Below are 21,696 nucleotides of genomic sequence, written 5' to 3' on the forward strand. Positions count from 1 at the left end.
AACTGTGGGATTTAAATTCACAGGCTATAATTACAGAGTCTCCGGCACCCTCCCACACTTTGCAATGCCTCCACAAGCGAGAGCAGCAAAAACACCTGTCCCGGGCTCCTGTGGGCTTGTAGGCCCTTGCCCGCAGTCAGGCAGGGCTCGTTCCCTGGCAGGGAGCCGGGGCCCGTGCGGGCTGACCGCTCCCAGCAAAGCCTCCTGCCTGACAGGGACTATGGGGTGGGAGTCTGAATTCTCCCGGGTGCATTTTGGAAACAACCCCGAAGCAGAGTCAGAGCGGTCACATTTACAAACAGGTGCTCACAGCCAGGTTAATTTGATGCCATTTTATAGTCAACCTGATGACCGGTTTAAGTGCAAAGCTGGGAGGGCCTGGAGAAGCAAGAGCGTGAAAACAGCTTTCCTGGCATTGCTTCTGCCTGAGTGAGCCCAGGGAACATCACAGCCGTGAACCCCCAGCAATGCTCCTGAGGCTCTTTGGGGCTCCCCTACATCACCATCAGCACAACAGACTTGGGGCTATCCTGCTTGCCAGGGTGGGGGCCAGGCCTGGCCTTGGTTGCCGCTGCGTAAATCAGGTGCGAGTCAGAGGGGCTGTTTCACTGGGGGGGTGCGGGAGTGGTTAAACCAATATAAAACGCCCAATTATCAAAAGTGCAGTCCCAGGATGCTTTGAGCCTATATTAGGCTGGTACTGCTTAAGATGAAGCCCACCTCTATGCACGCAGGAGCATCCCCTGTGCTCCTGGCAGGGATTTGGGTGGCAGGCAAAGTCCTAGAGGCTCTGGGGACAGAGCAGAGAGTCCCTCCAGCTTCACCAGGGCCAGGCTGTCTCCGGTTTGCAGCGTGCCTCCTCCGCGGCCGGGAGCGGGTTCCCTCCGCGGCGCACGGCAGGGTCTCCTCTGGCGTGTTGTTGTGAAGCCGGTTGCGAGCTGATGTCATGGGAGGCTCTGCCCGGACTGGCACAGACAGGTTTCTGCACACAGGTGGTTCTCTCTGCCTCCGAGGCACTTTTTGGAGAGCCCTTCCACAGCATCCTCCCCTCCCTGCCCCCACAGCTGAGCAGCAAGGCGAGGAGAGCTTCCTTCCTCCTCCTGCTCTTCAAGTTATGGCAGTGCTAATGCCAGAGCCAGCAGAGCCGGCTGGCAGGAGAGAAGCTCCCCAGGACCTCACTGGGCAGCATCTGGATCACCTGGGGGAAGGGAGAGCCCACGGCCCACAGCCAGGGCCACCTTGGGAACGCAGCTACAGCACTTGCCCAACAAATCCTGCGTGCCAAATGGGGTAAATGTCGAGGCTGGAGCTGTCAAGGATATCCACAGCCCTCAGCCAAAATGCAGCAGCACCGGGAGATGGTGGTGCCTTGGGTTGTGTGGGGACAGTAACACCTACGTCGCGTGGGGTAAGTGCTGAGAAAGCCCCCCCAGTTCCTTCTCTCTCTATCCTTATGCACTTAATCTTTTCTTTAGCCTGTGCTGTTTATCTCGCCCCATGGTGATATGGGAGGGTATTTCTCATCATAATGAGTTTGAAAGTTAATATTGGGTCCTCTGGTTTGTGGCAGAAGGCGCGTTTAGTGCAGCCTCACAGCTATGCCTGTCCCTGCGTTTGCTTTCCCCCACGCCCCTTCTCCCCTGCTGCAGCCCATCCCGCCAGGCCCCCCACACCTGGATCCAGCCTGTTTGCTCCTCAACCTCCAGCCCGTCTCCCCGCTTCTGCCTGCAGCCATCTGCTCTCCTACCCGTTGGCTGCTTTAGCAATGAGTCCTGGAGCTGCAGGAGGGACCCTGCACAACCCCTCCAGCATCAGTCTGCACAAACACCCTCTGCATCCCAGAGGAGAAGAGGTAACTTGGAGCCTCCTCGGAGGGCGGAAGGGCCCTCTGTAGCCTCTGCTCCAGGCTCTCCCGGTGGGACATGTGCTGGTTCATCAGTGTGGCCGACTGCAACCCCCGAGCAGCTCCTGCTCGGTCTGTGCTGGTGTGACCCTGCCTGAGCTTTCCACAGCTTGTTTGTCTGACTCTGCTCTGCCCAGATTTGGGCTGACATCGAACACCCCAAACACGACTCTCATTTACTGCTACCCATTATCATTGTAACTGTTAATTTATTAGCCCTTAACGGTTGGTCCTCTGCTGTTTCACTCCGCGGTGACTAATACTGAATCTGATAAAGTGCACCTGATATTACTGTGAATAGCTGATGTAAACTTAGCAGACAGTCGTATGACACGTCATGTGGGCAAATTAATAGACGCCCCCCGATAAATTCAGCGTGTGTCCTATAATCCCACTTCAAGGGCATCTGTTATGTCAACATCACTAAGTTAGCTACTGTGCTCCCTGGGGAACACGGCACCAGAATTTTTCAGGTCGGAGGGATTCCCCTCTCGCCGCTGTGACCGTGGGGCAGCAGCTCCAACCACTGCGAAACACTTGTGCTGAGCTGGAGAAAAGATGTGTGTTTAGCTCTTAGGGGGAACTTTCCACTCACCAACTACTAGAATAGCACAAATTTGTTCCTTAGCCATTTCTCATGCTTTAGCTCACTTGTTTCTTTCTTTGTGCCATCCAAATTGAAACTGAGTTTCAGGACTTAGAGCAAAGTGGATTCCCTGTGGGGAGTGTGGAAAACAGCCTCCCCTGAGAGGAGGCAGCTTCTGCCTTGTAGCTGCTGTTGGACTGTCCATGGCACTGCAGGAGTCAGGTTTGCATTGGAAGACTTGGCAGCTCAGAGGCAGGCCGGTTCGCAGCCCCGGGCTCTGATTCTTGCAGGGTAAGCGTGCTGCATTGCTGGGCTGGGACCCCAGCAGCATGTGGGACACCCAGGGTGCCCCACCTGCCAGCGGGGTGCTCAGGGGGAATGGCACCATCAGGACGAGCGTTTCCCACCGGTTGCTCATCCCCACTGCTGAGAGGCTTCAGTCTGCAGAGCTCCTGCGCTGCCACCGGCGTGGCGTGGGACCCCCAGTGACTACAAGTGCTCTGGGAGGCTTCCCAGCAGGAGCCCTGCGTGGCCTGTGCTCTGCACGGCAGGGCTGTAGGGCTGCTGCGAGAGGGTGGCCCCCGAGCCCCGCTGTACTGCTCAGGGTCTTGTCTGAGCACCCTATGTCTCAGCTGTGCTTTTCCGTGGAAATACCATCCGCTCCAGTGTGTGCTGGAGCGATGGGCAGCATCCCTCGCACACCGGAGGTCAGGCACTCCCCCTTCAAAAAGGGCTCATTCTGCCCCCAGATTCTCATTGGGATCAACATATTGTGGCTCCTCAAATGAACTATTTCAATGATTATTTTGACCTTGCCCAAACAAAAAAGGAAAGAGAGAGATATGAAAAAGGCAGAAATAGAGAGTGTTTCAGTTTTCAGAAACCCCAAATCATCTGACTAAGGAACCAAAGCATTTAAAGCAGGATTCAAACCTGTTCATTTTGCCTTGTATTTCTCATGGGACTGAGACAGCATTTCTCAAACCGCTCCAAATCACCGTCACATCAGCCAACGGCTTTCCCGGAGAGCGGCACGACGCAGCGTTGGGGGCAGCCCGAGCCCCGCACGAGCCGAGGGCCACCCACAGAGCCTCCGCCTGCGTCACGCTCGCTCTGGAGGGCTGAGTCCAGCCGTGGGTGTCCCAGCTGAGGTCCTTCAGGGGCAACGCTGAGGTCCACAGAACAAGGCTCTTTCTTTGCAAAGCACTGCTGGGGTCCCCTGCTCAGCCCTTGCATCCTCCCCTGCGTTCTGCAAGATCACCCTCCGTTTCTGTTTGCTGTCTGGGACCTCCTTCTGTAATCACACAAAACCCTCGTAATCCTTCAGTGCACACTCCGTTTGCTCTTCGGCATTGTTCCCCCAGCGGATATTTATTTGAAGGGTTTCATTAAATTATCGCACCAACATCAGTTGGTACACAACTACAAATTAATTTAGTCAGTTTGCATTTTGGCTGACCTAATATTCATTATATTCCAGTCAAGTGGATGTGTTTTCCATTTGGCAGTTTGTTTCATGATAAGATACGTGGTCCAAAGTACTATACTTAGAAATAGAGGTAATATTTACAGACACTCCATGCAAATACTGCAATTACCTGATTAATTATAGCCCTTACATTTGGTTCTGCAGATTACACTCTTATCCCTCCTTTCTCCCCCCCTTTCCCTATTGCCATATTTGTGTATAGTAGATGGGAATAGTCTTTAGATCTATGTAAACAAAGCAAACCTGGCTGGTTTTAAAGCCTAAACACTACGTGGTCACTCAGAGCCCACCCCTCTCCCCAGTGCTGTGCTTGCCTGCAGTGGTTTGTTATGGCTGGGATGCATGGAGCATTACCAGTGCTGCATTTTAATAACAATTTCAGTCCAGGAGATTGGAAATCGGAGTCTAAACATAGCCCCGAAGAAGGATGAAAAGGGAAGTCAAGAGGGACTTTGAAATAGTGTTAAACATGCAGGAGTGCTGTAACTGCGGTTCCCCTTAACCGCAGAAAATAAGCAAGCTGCAGACCGTGCTCTGGGGATTGACAGACAGACAGCTGTACGAGGGAATGTTACGTTTATACAGCACTTTTCATCCTGGGATCAAAAAGCACTTTAAAAACTCTGTGCAACTGAGCAAAATACAGCCACTGAAGTCAACTGCCCCTGAGGCGAGACGCAGCCGCTGGTTGCACCAGCCCAGCATACCTTATCAGCCGGTTCCTCTGCCCTTTTCAATTTTTTTTTTAATTGAAGTTTAATTAGAGGGAAGGATTCAGGCACGAACGTTTGGCTTCGTTCTCACCTGACATGGTATTTGGCCCTTCTAACGTCAGTGAAGTCGTTCCTGATTTACACCAGTTTAGGAGGGCCTGTAGGTGGTTTTTGTGGCAACCCAAGAAAGGGCTGAGATGTGCCCTCTGGCTCAGGGTGGAGGATGGCATTACCCCACCGTAGTTCTTCACGGGAGAGTGGGACAGCCTGGGACAGAGGTGACCCTCGTGGCAGCGTGAGTTTGACCCCAGTGGAGGAAACCAAAGCAGAGCGGAAGGATGGAGGTCTGCTCTGAGCAGATGGCCATCGGTGTGGCGTTTGGCACATACCGTCACCACTGCAGCAAAACCACGTGTAGCTCAAAAGCCGTAACTGCTCCGATTCGGCAGCGCTCGCCACCCACTTCTCCTTGGTGAAAGTACGACAGCAGGGCAGGGCAGAGGAGAACCGTGCCCCCAGTTTGGCCACATTTCGAAAACTGCACATGGTAGAGCCATGGCACCTCCGTCCGCTTCATGAAAAGGATGCGGGCGATGGAAAGCAAAGCTGGAGGACTGGAAACTGCTCCCAGCTTGATGGCAATGGTGCGTGAGTGGGATTTGCTTAGGAGACCTCAACATGAAAAAGGAAGCAACAGAAAGGAGTATGAACTGTCCCCATCACCCAGCTCATCCATTTTGTCTTACTTGTGTAGGATTGCTTCATCCTCCCTCTGCCGTTTCACCCTCCCCTTGCCCAGCTGGGGACTGTGCATCACCAGCCTCTGCTGTTTCTCACCTGCTTGCAGGTACAACTCTTTCCTGCTACGTCTTCCCATAATCCCTGCCAAGTGCCACGCTTCCTGCCCCCTGCCAGGAGGTTTCCTAGGGGCTTCCTTTTGTGCTTAAGCACCTTGCAGTCAGGAACCCTACAGCAATGCAGGTGCATTATCTGCATGCCAAATCCATCAATGAGCAGATCTCCAAGGTGAAATAAACACATGCATTACAAATGAAATGCTCTATTGCTCTCCTTTGCCTCCTGCCATCGCCTGAGATCTTTGTGGTTAGTGTGCAAGACAGCTCTTCCCTACTAATTAACATTTAAAAGTGTTCCTCTCTCACCCTGCCACCATGACACAGGGGCTGAGCCCAGGTTGTTCCTTGAAATAATTCATCACTTGAGAAACAGAGGGCTCATTGTAATCCCACAGACCCATCCCAAAACTAAATCTGTCCTCCTGCATCCAATGCAGTAGTCTCTGCAAAGACTGGCTCAGGACTTTAACCAGATTTAATTCTTAGAAAACACTTTTCCAAACACTGTGTGTCTGATTTTTACAAGCAGGATTTTGTTTTTCACATCAGTAAATAGTCTGAGCAAAGAAAACACTCTGGTGTGTGTGTCACCTGTGAAAACTCACTGAATATACCCGTGTTTCCAGTTTCTTGTTGAAATCTCACCCTTTCTTTGTACAGATCATAAGTAGCTGGAGAAAGATATTGTCCTTTACTTTCCATATTTGCAGTGCTTAGTACAAGGGCCTAATTCCTCATACGGTTTCTCTTGTCCTGCAAAACTCATAAAATATACTCCACCTACATCCGCAGCCTCCCATACAGGAGCAGAGTAACTTGGGGGACAAAGTGACTTCCAGAGTTCCCGTTTGCACGGGCTTGTGCTGCAGCTGTCATCTCGCGGCGTGTGTTGCAAAAGTGGCCTCATGTCCCCCTGTGCATCAGGGGTACGTTCGCCCTCTCCCCATCCTGGCATCAAACCTGCCAAATCAGGGAAATCCCATTTGCTCCAACTCACCTTCCGTATCCTCAGGGTTTCAAACCGTGATGAGAGATGCTCCTGTTCTCTCTGCCTGTGGACCCCTGTGGCAGCAACGAACTCTGGAGATATTAACAGTTTTGGTCCTGCCTCTTTCTTTTCCTTCAAGTGATATTTCCCTGCCAGATGGAAAAGAGATTGTTATTCAGTGTAACCCAACCATTACCCACCAAACGCTCCTGCCACAGAGCCTGGTTGTGCTCAGGCTTTCTGCAAATGCCTCTTAGGCTTTTGTTAGCAGTCACCAGTGGATTTTGTACTCAGACCTGTGGTTCATATAGTCAGGCGAAAAAGCAAAATAGTCCACCTACTCAGCAAAGGCTCAACCTTGGGAGGTGCAGGAAAAGTATTAAATCAATGCCTGTTAACCTCTCTGGTCTGAAACAGCAGTTCCTAAACTAATTTTGCCCAGGGACTATTGACATGACAGCGGGAGCGCTCTGGGGCTCGCTACAGCCATGCATCTCAGCTGATTTGCCACAGGACGTGGTGTGTGGCTTTGCAGGCAGGACCACGTACCACTCTGAAGGAGTCTCTGTGCCACAGCATGTGCCAAAGGTAGGGAACCGTCACCTCAGAAACAGGGCTGGAAAGCAAGCTGTTCTTACACTTGTTTCTTATATTTTTCAGTCTGGTTATTGGTCTTGCAGTGCTGACTTACAGCAAGATCCCCCTTGAAGACTGTTGGAAAAAGTCTCGTAAATAGAGCGTGACCCTCTGGGAAAGTCCATCGGGCTCTGCTCAGGCACAGCAAATCCCACGGCCACTTTCACGGGATGCGTTGCTTGGACCAACAGCGCTCCCTGAGAAGCAGGATGAATTACCCATGGCAAAGCATCACACAAGCCTGCTTATAGCGAGTCCTAATATCTCAGCGCAACCCTAAACTGTGCCTTGGAGATGGTCAGGCTTTTTTGTTATTCCACATACACCTAACAGCAGCAGTTGCCACCCTGCAAGCTGGACACCTACCAAATCCATGGGAAATCCCGCTGGGATTATCGACCCTCTTTCATCCCGCTCCCTTTGCTCTCTCCCTCCGTCTTTCACACACCGGTTTGAGTTTGCAAATTGTGGGCGCCAGCTCTGGGGAGTGCCGCCCTGTTGCAGTTGTTCAGTACCCCTATCTACGGGTACCGAACAACTGCAGGTAGTGGGGATGAAGCTGCCGAGGCCCGGGGACGCAGAGCGGCACTGTGCTTGTTCTGCAAAGCGGATCTCCCCCGGTAAGGACCAGGAAGCCAACGGGTGAGTCACTGCTGGGGCTGTTGTAAAAACTCTTCTCCACTTCCATGTTGCTGGGTGTATGTTTGGCAACAGAGGAGTGGGAAGCGGGGTGCCCTGCTTTTTTGCTAACGAGTAAAGATCTGGCTCCAACATCCTCACAAGCAGCAAACAGCAGGTTGCTCTGCAGCATAAAGTACCAGGAGACACCAGGGGTGAGCACCAGCACTATCTGCTCTATTAGACTGAGGAGCAGGAGCTGTGTGACCCAAGAGCTCCCTTAGTAGGAGGATGTGTTTGCTGGAGTATAATTTCAAAACTGCTATATGAGATTTTTTTCAATATAGCCCATGTTCTCAAGCATTAAAATAATGTGGTTTTGGTTCAGGGGAGTACAGAGGTATTTGGAAATGGTTCTTGCCCCTCCAGGGAGTGTTTCTCAACGTGTAACACCAGTAAGCTTTTCTCCCCAGTTTCACCAGTTGTCGTTGGCATTTGTTAGTGAGCAGTCATTGCTTGTCTCTAGACCCTGAACACTAAAAGAGCAAAAAGTTTGGTTTTATTTTAAAAAGTAACACTTACCTCTTCTTTAATGTTTTGCTAATTCAAGCAGCTCTGCAAATTCTCTGCCAGCCCAATATTTGGATGTGTAATGTAGCATTTTCTATCTCTGCATGCTATGTCTTTTTTTATTGAGGTACGTCTTTCACCAAAATACCTTTCTGATTTTACCTGCTGTACAAAGCCCTCAGTGGACACCCACTGATAAGAAAGAAGCTAGGTTACTGTCTAAGCCACAATGTCCCTCTGTCTAGCTTGCCTGTCTATTCATTTCTTGAGCGCCCATCACTTTCACATCTACATGTGCTGTACAAGAGCAAAAATCTGGACTCTCCCACCAGGAGATTCCCCACCTTAGCGCACCAGGGAGTTGGGTTTAACCCAAACTAGCTGCATCTGTAAAGATCCTGTTCATGATCTAAGATGCAAAGAGCCAAGTCTTGATCATTACTCGTATCTCTGGGAATGTAAGCCTTGGAGAAAGAATCACAGTTTTGGGAGCGGACGATGACAGAACGGTAAATTACATAATCTCCCATAAATGGAGCCCGTTCGTAGCCCAATTACCCGTCCCAGCAGCCCCATGCAGTTGATTGCAGGATTATATAAAGGGCTTTTCATTAGTCAGAGAGCCACAAAGGGAGCTCTTTCCAAGTCCTCCTTAGGATTACTTAACCGTCACTCCGGACAAGACCAGCAGAGCATTATTTGGATGTGTCAGAACAATATCCACCACCCTCTCCTCAAGCACGTCTGCTCCACTCAAGCATCCTCCCACCAAGGGGTACAGGGAGGCGGGTAGTATGTTTCCTGCACAAGACAGGGTTGCCCCCACGCCGTGCCCCGGGCTGGAGGGAGGTCTGCTGTGCCTCTGCCGGGGCGAGACATCTCCGGGTTGGAGCACCTGGCTACCACTCCCTGAAACACTGACGTGGGATGAGCAACGTCGGTGGAAACCCACCCTACACCCCAAAAAAGTCCCACAAACATTAGTGAGCTGGTGGAGCGCCTGTACTGTCACAGCTAAACAACTGGAGCTGCAACACACAGCAGATATCCTCTTTCTCCTGCAAACTAGCGATGGACAGGTTTTTCCAATTTCCCCTGACCTGGTATATATAATAAAGACGCAGAGCACTTGTGACAGCGGCACTGGAATTGCGATGTTGCCGCCACACCAGAGAATGTGGCCAAGGAAGCAGGTCCTAATCGCGTCCTTATCACTGCCTGGTGATGTAACCTTAGAGAAGTTGCCTAATATAGCTTGTTCGCGTTTCCCTTTCTCCATGGCAGAGATAGTAACAGTTCATGGGTGTCGCAGAACTTCATTCATTCACATTTGTTTCTGGTATCTCAGATTATCAAAGAGCAGTCAGGAGGAAGACCGGCAAAGAACAAGCTCCTATTTGCTTGCCGGTTAGAAACAGTAACCTATTTTAGATTAAAAAAGAAAAAAATATAACCCTGAGAGTGGTTGCTCCTTGGTTTTTACTGCTGCTCATTTTAAAATCTCCCCCAGCCTCCACCCCGCGATCGCCTGGATGAAATGTTGACCATTTCACAGTGCACCAAATTGGTGTCTTCCCTCCCCTGGCAGGAATGACAATGCAAACAAAAATAGATAATGCATTTAAAAAATCTACAGTGGATCGTCATGGCGATAAATAATTGTAGCATGTTGCCATAGTAACTCTAGCTGTAATAAAGAGAGGCCTATCTGCAGCTTAGCTAAATTTAGTTGTTCCAAACTATTAAAAATATTTTCAAATACTCTGGTAACTCTTTTTTAACATTTTCTAGGGTTGGAAAAAAGAGTTAATCTTCATTCATGCTTTTGTGTTGTCTCCGTATTCCAAGTACACTTCATCACTAAAGTAATCAATGCCATCCAATTTAAAAGTCGTTAAGCTGAGGAAATTGCCGAGGAATTTTCCGTTCCCCACCTCATGGAGCCTTTTCACCTGGAAGTGTAAAATCTGCCCGTGGGAGATTTCCATTCTGCCAGGCCTGGTGGGAACCCACCCCAGAGCCCAGGATCTGGCCCCCAGCACGCACGGATGGGTGCCGGGGAGGTGAGATGGGCTGGTTGTGGGAAAGGGCTTGTGTACGGGGGTCTTTTTGGAGGGGAGGGATTTTGGGGGGCTGAGCTAGCCCTCAGCGAGCACAGTTAGCATAAGGGTACTGTGCAAAACATACGGGGTATCTCCAGTCCCAAACTGGGCTGTGTGTCACTTTCCCAGTTACCTGTCTGCTTTAAAACGAAGCCACATCTAATGAGAATTAAACACTGCTTAGATGTCCAAAATCCCTCCCTGCCTCCCTCAGCTCACTGCCTGTCTGAATGGGCAGCTACATCCTGCCTGGAAACCTTCACTCTGCCAAACGGGCTTTATCTTTCTGGAAGGAAGCCTTAACTCCCATGATTCCTGATTTTTTTCAGATTTTGACATAAGATGGTCTCTTTTAGCTACATCTCACTGGAAGAAGGAATGAAAACACACTGCAGGGGATATTAATTTTATTAATTTTCTTGGTAGTGCTACCTACAGGCTGAAAAATCCCGAGTTACCCCTCAGCTCACACACCACATGCCCTTGGCTAAGCACAAGCCTTTTGCTTCCAATCCCCCTCAGTGGAAAGGAGCTTCATCGTTTTGTCATCGAGACAGGGCTTCCAGATTGCGAACTCTCAAAAAGCACTTACTGGCTGTCTGATTTTGAAACCTTGGCTTCATGTTTCTGAGCTTATCTGGCTCTACGACAACACAACTTCTAGAATTGGAGATTTTCATGTGAACACTCGATAACCAGCTCTGCCGTTTTCCGAAAAGCAATCGGCAAAAACACACGTGCCCGAGAGCGACGGCTTGAGGGATGGTGCCTCCTCCCCACCTTCCCCTCCGAGACCCTTCGCTGGAGTATTTTGCAGGGGTTTTGCAGCAATAACCCTTTGCTGGAGTTAATTGAGATTTCTTCACTCTCGCAATGGAAAGGTGGTTTCAATCTGCACTAATGTAGGTTTTTCCTGTAGAGCATGAATTTAAGCCTCGTGCCTGAGCCGTCTGCAGAGCAGCAAAGGAGTCTGTGCCATGGCCTGGGCTCTGTCCCGCAGGAGGGTTGGCAGCAGCAGGTCTCCCTCGTCGTGCTGGGACCTGCTGGGTTGCCCAGGACATCTTTCTGTCCACCCCAGGAAGAGTAGGATCAGCCCCTGTTGCCTTGCCTAAATTTTCTAAGGCAGACAGGCTAAAGGACACACTTTTAATAAACTCAAGTTGCAAAATAATTTACTGAGCATTTTCTCATAGCTATTTATTTTGCTATCAGCCTGTGACACCATCTTAATGGCACAATGAATTATAGTTGTTGGAGGACGGGGTAACATGTTAATAGCCCTCTTCCACAAGCAAAGCTATGTTTCTAAAAGGCACTTTTTAGTTAGTATAATGTTCTGTGTCTGAAAAGAAACAAAAGCAAGTTGTTTTATTGTTTTCTCATTGAAAAGAGACTGCAGCCTATGGCTCACAAACAACGTGGCATAAAAACAGAACGTACAGCTCCGTAGGCAGAAATACCTAAACTCCGAATAACCACATGATTTAGGGAAAAATAAACTATCCCTTCTTGCTCTGATGCAAAACCAGAGAAAAGCATTTGGAGGGCTCTTTAACACATCAGTGCCTGTAATTATGGAAGTTTTACTCTCTGTGTGCCCTAAAAATCTACTGAAGTCAAGGAGAGGGCAGGAAACGCAGCCACAAGCTCGATGTAGGGAGAAGAGCCGGGTGATTACCGTGCTGAACACAGCCTCAGAGGTCTGCTCAACCTTTATCTTGGACTTTTAGTAGGGCCTTGGGGAAAATCACCTGCAAATGTTCTGCTGCTGCTGTTTCCAAACTGCAAAACAAGACTAATGCATTTACCTCTCACCCTTTCATCTGACTGGGAAGCTCTTCGCAGCAAGGGATCGTGTTTTGCTGGTGTATTTGCTCATCACCCAGCACATGGCAGCTCAAACTTCAGCTGAGCCTTGAACACACTGATAAGGTACAATTAATGATAACTGTCTAGTCCTGCTTTCCTTTAGCTAGACAGCAGCATTGCTCTCCCTATTAGGTTCCTGCTTACCTACAGCTCCAAATAGCCACGTGTTTTGGTGTAATCAACGGGGATATGTTCTAAGTGCTTATTTGAAGGTTCCCACTGACAAATAGCAAAATTTACTGTTGTACTACACAATCCTGGGTTTTGAGTCTTCACTCAGCAGATGTTCTCTGTTCCCACGTGTCCGCAGCCCCGAGTGAGCTCCCTGGCAGCGGAGGCTGCATCCCTCCCAACGTGAGCTTTGCGTTATCGCTTCCCCCTGTTTTTCTTTCCGTGCCGCCCGATTGTGCTCGTGGGCAACGGTGACGTCCAGCTGGCAACATCCCACCCTCCCCGTTGCGCTGGCAGGAGCTCCCCGGGGCTGGACCACGAAACCCCTAAGCGGCTGCGAGGGAGGGGAGAGGGATGCGGTGCCTTTTCCTTGGGACGATTGCAAGTTTTAGGAAGAAACCCGAATGTGGCACAAGGATGTAAAGGCTCTGCCCTGGACAGTGCAGGAAAATCAGTTATTGTGAGAATCGCTGGGGATGATACAATGAAAACCACCTGCAATGTGGGCAGGACAAAGGCTTGCGGCTCCCTCCTGCTCAGCCTCTGCACGGCAGGATTCCCAGCGCCCTCATTTACATTTAAAACTATGAAGAAGAGAGCATAATTCTGTCTCATTCATGGTCTGTTGTGAACTGATATTTTGGATACCGGGTCTAAATTAGGTTTTAAAAATAGACCAGTGGTCTTTTTTTTTTTTTTTTCTTGTTATAAACAGAAATTATTATCTCATGGAAACATTTAACCTCAAATGGAACCTCATCTAATTTTTGCTGTGTTTATTATAGCCTGTGAAATATGAATGAGCATCACTGATATAACTCTATATGATTATTGAGCTGTGATGGGCCAGCTGGAAAAGACTCAGCTGTTTGGATAAAGAACTGAAAGTTCTGATAGCGTGTTGATCTTTATTTGAATGATCCCAACCTCTGAGGCAGATAATATTGGCTGAGAAAGCCCTGGGAATTGACCTTTCTCATTGAGTTTTATTGTTTCTGACCCTGGTCATGGCTGCAATCAGGAAACACGGGAGTCAATGGGAAAAATGCATATCAGATTGAAAAGTTACTAATTCACTTGCAAAAAAAAAGTGAATTAAAAAACATTAGTTTTACACTTGTATTTGGTTTTTTTATATGATTAAAAGTGCCTGTAATGCAGAATGTTAGTATTCATTTTTCCCAGCTTGATGCAAGCCTAAATAATATATGCAACTATATAATAGATAAATAATATAATATAATAAAGATAATATATAATAAATATATGTAATATATATAACAAAACTGTGATGGGAAAATTTTGACTGATTCTACAGAAAGGTATGATTTTGTTTTAATTTGCCATCAACAAATTTAAAATCAATATAATACTTCAAGGAAATCTTACCAATCCTGCAAACAGTTCCTGAAAACCACTGTGATTTATTTAGGTTGGGGAATTCAAGGATTATCGTTTTGGCTCTGAGTCTGTACAGCTTCTGGGACACTGGCGTCACATTGCATAGCTGGGTTTTCCAGACATTATTCTAATAATCCTAATGGTGGCTGTTAATGCCATGTAAGGGCTGCGCACAGGTATCAGAAGCGAAGTTTTTAAGAGTCCTCACTTACATGTACAACTCAGTTTATGCAATTAAAAAAAGTATGCTAATAAATCTGTACAAACTAAGTCTACCAAATCTTCCTTTATTTTTTGAAGTGGCACAGGCATATGCTTTGTCATGGGATCCACTTCTCTGGGGGTAGGGCAGACCCCCGCCGCCACGAGAGCCACGACTGCGCTTTAACAATGGGTATTTTGGTTACTCCTTGTAACACATGTTCATAATAACTCAGATTTTTTTATCATGGCCCTGGTTACTGGTTACCCATGTGATGGATACAGAGGGCCAGCATTCGTTCTTCTTAAAAAACTGCTCTCTGTCACTGAATTGACTGGCACTGGATACCTTTAAAAGCAAGTAACTGGGACATCTTTTCTTGTAAATTAAAACCAGGGTGCAGAATGTGAACCAGAAATCCAACACCAGGAAAGTAGTTTACACATACTGAAATCTGAACAAGTTCCCAAAACGGAGGTTTAAACTGTGTTTAGCCCACAGCCTCCACCCTCCCACCCCCAACAGCCCACGCAACATCAAGGTAAACGAAAGCAACGTCCCCACCACCACTGCGGAGGGTGAAAACGCATCAGGAGTGGGTGCTGGTTGGAAATTTGGAGGCTGGACATAGAGGGAAGCGCTGGGCTTTAAAAAAAAAAGGGGGTACAAGTTCAAGGGAATTAAAGATTGTCAGAGAAACTCAGTTTTACAAGTTGGATTCCTGTTAAGAAATTGCTGTGTGTCTAAAGCCCTCACCCTCGAGCTTTCCTCCCAGAGATTTCACACAAATACAACCGCAGTGGGTGCAGCAGAGTTACACTTGATTTACTCTTGTAGTACTGTAGATCTATCTCAAAGCAAAGCCATTTTCAGATAAATTCCTGTTACACTCAATGGAAAATGTACTTTGTGAACAGTTTAGGTATGGGACCGTTTCTTACAAATCCTCTGCAGAAGTCTATTGGAAAATTTAATATGTTTAATTCCACTTACTGGCTATTCTCTTAAAAATCCTAAATTGGAAAATCTATTCTTTTTCTAGAGGAAACAAAGAAAACACCAAAATATTCTGTTAGTCTGAAAGAAAAGAATTATCTGTACTGTTCTCTGGTCAATTGAGTGGTGTATCATTTGTAAAGCGGTTTAACTATAGCAATTGATGGTGGTCTAGATAAATTTTACATTAAATCTGTGCTTAAAAATAATTCAATTTTAAAAAGAAAAGGTTAAAATAGTTGCTGAGGAACTAGTTACAATTAATGGCTCTTCATGAAATGGACGGGCAAATATTTCTATTGAAAATGGCAAAACTATTCTGAAGAATAAATCAAATATTGCAAATAGAAGACCAGTTCTACCATTCTCTTTCCGTTAGAGTTTTCACATGTTTACCTATGATACTTTTGGGGTAGAAATGAGTGTTACCTAATTTCAGCAATAAAAAAAGTTTAATTTCGTATGTGGGCAAGGTTTTTTAATATGGAAATAACTAAATAAAATTCTGGGTTTTTTTTTCAAACAAGAGAATAAAATAAATGAATAATCAAAAGTGCTTCTGAGAGCTACATATGATGAAAACAGAGATAATTCTGTGGGACATTCTTATTATTAGTTATATTATTTAATAATTTTATTACTTTTTAGGAGTCCAGCATTTAATTTTTGAGTGATATATTCTTTGCTTAGCTAAACAGAGATTAATTTATATTCTGCAATAAAATGTTATCTAATATCTTGGGGTTTTTTTATTGTCTATTCAAAACCACCCAGAAATGAGAAATTGTTCAGTGCCTTGTGTTCATTTATTTAACAAAGCATATAATTTAAAATATATGCAAAGGCTGAATTCTCTTTCTGGGTTCCCAAATATCCAATCCTCATAATTACTTTGAAGTAATTAAAAAAAAAAAAATTGCCATTAAGCCATTTAGATGCCAGCATCTCCCTATGAGTGAAATAATTTAAGTGCCCGTGGGGTGTCGTGGGGAGCGGAGCAGTCTGTTGAGGTGACACCCACCCACGTTTCTTGGGGTAGTCTCCAATGTCTTTCTCCTCCTAGCATCTTGAATCTTCACTGTAATAATCCCATATTGCCATGCGGGAGGTGCAAGTTTTGCCCTCTCTCTAGAAAGGCCATCATTGTGGTATTGGGGCATTAAAAAAAGCCTGTTAAGGAATAGGGCTGATAAGCCATGACTGGGGCAGATGGTATGTTGCTGATCCATGGTCTGTAAGGGCAAAATAACCATGCTTACAAGGAGAGAGAGAAAATAAGTGCAAATTAAGAGGTCAGAGAGAGTCACGAAGACCAGCTGGAAAGGACAAGCTGCTCCCAGTGGTGTCCGGCTCCGCTTTTTGAAAAGCTGGGACACGGGATCCCCGCGGGGAAGGACGATGCCAGGCAAAGCCGTGTCCCACATGCTCTGGGCGCTCACGAGGGAGCAACTGTTCTGTGTTGGGAGTTTCCGTCCTGGGTCCCCTGGACCATCGCCCACGGTGCCGCGCAGGTTCAGCAGGATCAAGAAGTCACTGTTGCCTCTCCAGTGAGTGGGGAAGAGCATCACAGTTTTCACCTATAGATAAAATAGATATTTCACCTATAGATATTACTGTCCTCAGAGCTACCAAAAAAAAAAGGTAAAAAAAAGGGGCTTTAAGAGCAATTTAATACTGCTCAGAGACACCAGGCCCTTCTGGCTTAACCAGGGAGAGGGTGAGCACATTTTGAGAAGGGAATAAAGATGGCAAAAACTCAATTTAAAGCACCCAAATGCTGTGCAACTGGTCTGCTTTGGGTTAATATCATACCTTTAATTTTCTGAGCATCCCAGACTGTAGAGGTGAGTGATGTTTTGAGAGGCAGAGTTGAGAGAGCATGTTAGAGGGCATAGAGTTGGTGCTCAGGAAAAATTCTTTCCAACCCAACTAACTTCCATTCACCCCAGAAGACAGCCAGAGCTGCTTTTAACATGCACTGCACTTCCCGGGCTCCTGGGAAGTTGCCAGCATTTGTCTTGATGTCAAAAAGTGTGAGTGCTTCGTCATAAAAATAATGTAGGAAGTGATCCAGCCAAAGTAAAATACAAAAAGAGAGAATGGTTTTTAATTTTCCAATTTTTTTTCATCAGCCTAACGCAGAAAACTTTAAGAAACAACCAAACTTTGCATCATCCCAAGAAGTGGCTTCAGATGAAAGAAAAGATCTGCGCTGTAACAAAGTGTAAGTTCTGGCTGATGGTATCTATATGAAAGAAGTGAGAAGGAGTTAGAGGGAGTGAGCTGCTACTCTGCAGCAAGTGAAAAATAGTTTATTGCTGATGCACAAATTTAATTTGGGAGGATCCTTTGCAAACTCAGTGTAAGTCTCAGATGCAGAGGGAACCTGCTTTCCAGTAGTGTCAGTACAATTATTCATAACACGACGCTGATTGCCCAGTATTTAAACATTTCATTGATGGTCTTTTAATTAACCAGGAGAAGGTGGCCGGGGCCCAGCGTGGAGGTTGGGCTGCCCCAGGCTTTGAGTCCTGGGCTCTTCCCTTGATTTGCCAAGCACTTAAGCATTTGCTGACTCCGGGTTAAGAAAGGTGGAGGCACCGAAAGAGCCTTATTGACTCATGATATTTTCCAGCCTGGCTTGTTTGTTTTCATTGTGCACACAAGTCCTGTTTACCTTGATCAAAGATGGCAAAATCAACACCACCACTATGCAGACAGGGACTTGCAAAATTCCTACCGAAGGCATGACTGTGCCCAGACCTGTAGCTCCTGCTCTTCCCCCCATCCTCTTTCTTTCTGCCATTGCACATCGTTTCTGCCTTACCCAACCCGTACTGCGCCCTGTCTGCCAGGAAGCACCCCCAGCCTCCAGTTGCTTTTCTCGACTGGCAAAATGAAATCCGAGTTTCCCTAGCAGGACCGGCAGCAGGAGATGGGAGGAAGGAGGCGCACGGGCACCGCAAGCTCCTCTTGCCCTGCGTGTGGTGTGGCTGCTGTACCCGCTCTTGTGCATCCCTCTGGACACGGCAGACACCATCTGATTTTCAGCCTTGCACTAATACCTCCTTGTCATGATTTCTGGAAAGATGTGGCCACTTGAGCGTATTCCCCGTTAACGGGCTTCCTTGGCAGAGAAGACAGATGTGCAGCCTGCATTCAACGCCATTAGAGTCTGCTCATCTTTTGAGGGTTAGGGAGAGGCAGAAACACAATTAGGACAGTCCTGGAATTCTCCAAGCTTACAGCAGGCCCCGAGTGAGTTTCTGCACAGCCCCAGAGCACAACCCCTTCTGTTCCAGCAGGAAAAGCACCACCGAGATTAAGATCTTCTGTCTGCTCCAGCCTCTGGAAAGCTTCTGAGCACGCACTCCTCGGAGGAGTCATTGCAGACATCCAGAGCGTGCCGTAAGAACAGAATTAAAACTGGAGAGTTATGCAAAATCCATCTGCAGTTTACTGGCATGATGCAATGGTCCAGCCTCAAGCAGCTCTTGCACAGGTTTTTGTAGCAGTTGCAATACCAAGGACCCAACCTTAAGCAACATAAGGGGGCCTCAAGCAGCCCTGTCAGCCCTCAGAAGTGAGACAAAAGGCATTAGAAATGCTGTTTTCTTGTAGAATTTCTTTGCTCCCTAAGTCCGATTTTAATTGTTTAAATTTAAAAGGCCAACTAATTCTTTAGTTTAGGTTTCTTCTGTCCAGCTGAAGCCTGCGCCAGCTTCTCTGTCTGACCACAAAGGGAATTTTGTACGGGAAAGGCACTGAACAAAATTCTGCTCACGCTAAGGAAGACTTTGTCAAGAGGATGCCCACCTGTGGTCTTGTTTCAAGACTTTACAACGCCAAAAAATGTGAAGAAGCCACTCTTTCTGAGTGATCCCCCTTAACACCCTACACCTTTCATTTCCTCCTCCCTCAGCATCCCAGCTTGGAAGATTTTATCAGACAATAATTCCACATATCAAAGCAAAACAAAGGAACCAAACGGAACCCGCTGGCATCAGCACAGGTAGCCAATGCTGAGATAGCCTGCACCCGGAGAAATCTGCTTCGCGATTCGGTGGTACAGTGCAGTAAATCGGTGTAAAATAAACAGCGTCTATTTATAGCGGAGCAGAGCCTGCCTGCAGGCATTGCAGCTGGGGTTTTTTTTCCCTCTCTTTGCTCTGGATGAATGAGGGTTTTTCAATGAGGATCCAGGTTTCCCGAAGCAAAGTCCACCCCACCTCTTGGCGTGAACCCCCAGACAGTCCATATGTCATGAGCAAAATATGCGGAGCCCTAAAAACCGGAGTGGAGTCTCGCCCGGGTGGGATCGGGACCTGGAGGGAGACCCATGGGTGCTGGGCACCAAGGGCAGCCCTAGGGCAAGGAGCCGGGGAAAGCCACCCAGGTGGTTCCCACCACCAACCTCCTGGCACCCCGCGGGAGCTGGGCAGCAGCGGGGGCCTCTCGGCAGCCCCCCGAGCCATCCCCAACTGGCCAAGGACCAGCCACGGGTCGGTGGCTTGGCCTTAGTTTTTAGTGCCCCAAAATTGAGCCCGGCTCTCGTAGCTCTGAGGTTACACGCTCAGACACACACACACACGCAAGCAAAATGATTTCCATGCCTCTACGGCTCCCGTTGGATGTGGGTGGTCCCGGCGAGAGGAATGCGAGCGATCGGATTCACGTATCATCTCGCTGCCGCTCAGCGCAGCGCGGGAGACCTCTGGGGATTTTCCTGTAGGCGATTGACCCAGGGAGTATCCGAGCTCCGGCGCGTTTTCCACGCACCTCTGATCGCAACCACAAAGAAGAAATTGATTTCTCCCAATGTAAACGTTCCATAAATGACAAAAGGGTTTTTTTGCCTCCCCCACAACAGCAAAAAAGGCAGAAAGAATAAAGTGTCGCTAAACCCCCCGGTGCCTCACCACGACACAGATTTACATCTCTGAGTCAGATCTTTGCAGCTCCCTGCATATGGTCCGCATGATATGCAGTTCCTGGCTAGTGACTCACTCAACACCAATATAAAGGAATCGTTTCAGACCGAGCAAGCAAACAACCCGAATTTTGCCATCTCAGGCTCCAGGGGACGAGGGACGCAGCCAGCCTGACCTGGCCAAGCCTGACTCGGCTCTCGCTGGGATGAACCAGGAGCGGCTCCACCAGAATCCTGTCACATTTTTTTAAAAGCTTCTTAAAATTGCCTTTCTGTCTGATTTTTGCTGTGGTCGAAGATTACGAAAATTGAAAGATAAGAAGAATGGTTTTATCTCTTTCTTTGCAGGTTGCTTACTTGGTTCATTTGATATCACTTTGCGGACAGGGTATTTGGTTTCAGTGTTTCCACTGTGCGGTCACTTAGGTAGTTTCCCTTTGTTCTTCATGTGGTTTTTTTTTCATAATGATGTAAAAAGAGCAAGAGGAAAAACCTTTTAAAATATGATGGTTAAAGCCACAAAAACTGGCAGGTGGACTCACACATGTGAATTCACAGAAACCAAATCCAGTCAGCTACTCATTAATAAAAGAAGAATTTATTGTGGAATTGATTAAATTTCCAATGGACATTATGCTAGATGAGCTCACAGTCAGATCTGTGGTGTCAAGTTTGCATGACATTTAGTGTGCATTTTGATTTTTTTGGGTAGTTCTTAAATTTTTAAATCAATTTAAATACATTGAGCAACAATTCAGCTGGCATTATAGAGGAAAAAAAATTGTGGTAGGGAAAGTTGCTGAAATTACATCATCTAGAATTTTTCACAAAGATTGTTATCAGAAGCCCCATAGAAACATTGCTCTCGGTTTTGTGGGCTGAGCTGGTTCCCAGCACTTTTCCCTCTGTACATTCAGAATTCAGAATTCAGAACCTGGAAATACTTCTCCTCTGTAACTGAGCAAACAGACTTAAAAAAAATCTCAGGAATCCCACAATTTATTCATCTTTAACCTCTCTTCTTTTTTGATTAAAATAGTAATATGAAATCCAAAGCCATTTAATTCATTGGAAATTGTTACACTTAAGTGTGTACAAAAGAATGATCAAAAGGGATGCTAAAGCCATTAAATAATCAAACAGCAATACCATTAAGTAAGTAATTAGTATGTGCAATAAATGGCTAGACTGTGTTAATGAGATCTCTCATATATCCTAAGTTGGGTCTGATCCTTTGCACAGGAAAGATCACCTAGTGTTGTTGATTCTCTGTTTAGGGATGAGAACACTTCCTTTCCTTTTCCAGGATATCTCCTACATGCACAACGTCTTCTATCCAGCCTCAAGCACAGGCATTTTTGTTCTCAGCAGTCTGTCGCCTAGGAAAGACTTCCAGAAAGTTCCTGGGAATTCTGACTGCGGAGAAAATCAAGATCCTTTTTCCCTTAGAGTATTCAGGGATGAAACACTACCCTATTCCCTGATAGCATAGCTGGTGAGCACATGATTTTTGTGTTCAAGTACCAAGCCATTGACTAGTACTGAAGAAGGATGCAGCTCAGAACATACTTGCCTGATGGCTCTTCCATAGCCATATGTAGGAGAATCTGGGGGAATAACTGGTGCTGACATAAGCAAGGTGATAGATTAGGTGAATAAAAGAGT

At 47.1% G+C, this 21,696-nt stretch overlaps 1 long non-coding RNA gene across 3 annotated transcripts in view; it reads right to left on the reverse strand.

Moving 5' to 3' along the window:
- The window catches only part of LOC140655651 (uncharacterized), a 50,970-nt gene that overhangs the window by 12,787 nt on the left and 16,487 nt on the right, over positions 1-21,696 (reverse strand). For 2 of the 3 annotated variants that reach the window (XR_012043819.1, XR_012043818.1), the window contains exons 2-3: positions 16,541-16,678; positions 6,546-6,685 (exon numbers count right to left, since the gene is read on the reverse strand). This is a non-coding gene — a long non-coding RNA (uncharacterized lncRNA). Of the gene's footprint in view, positions 1-6,545; positions 6,686-16,540; positions 16,679-16,913; positions 18,103-21,696 lie in introns of those variants that run through there. The other variant, XR_012043820.1, reaches the window with a different exon arrangement.

This window comes from Ciconia boyciana, chromosome 8 (genome assembly GCF_034638445.1).
Source record: "Ciconia boyciana chromosome 8, ASM3463844v1, whole genome shotgun sequence".
In the NCBI taxonomy this organism is placed as follows: domain Eukaryota; kingdom Metazoa; phylum Chordata; class Aves; order Ciconiiformes; family Ciconiidae; genus Ciconia; species Ciconia boyciana.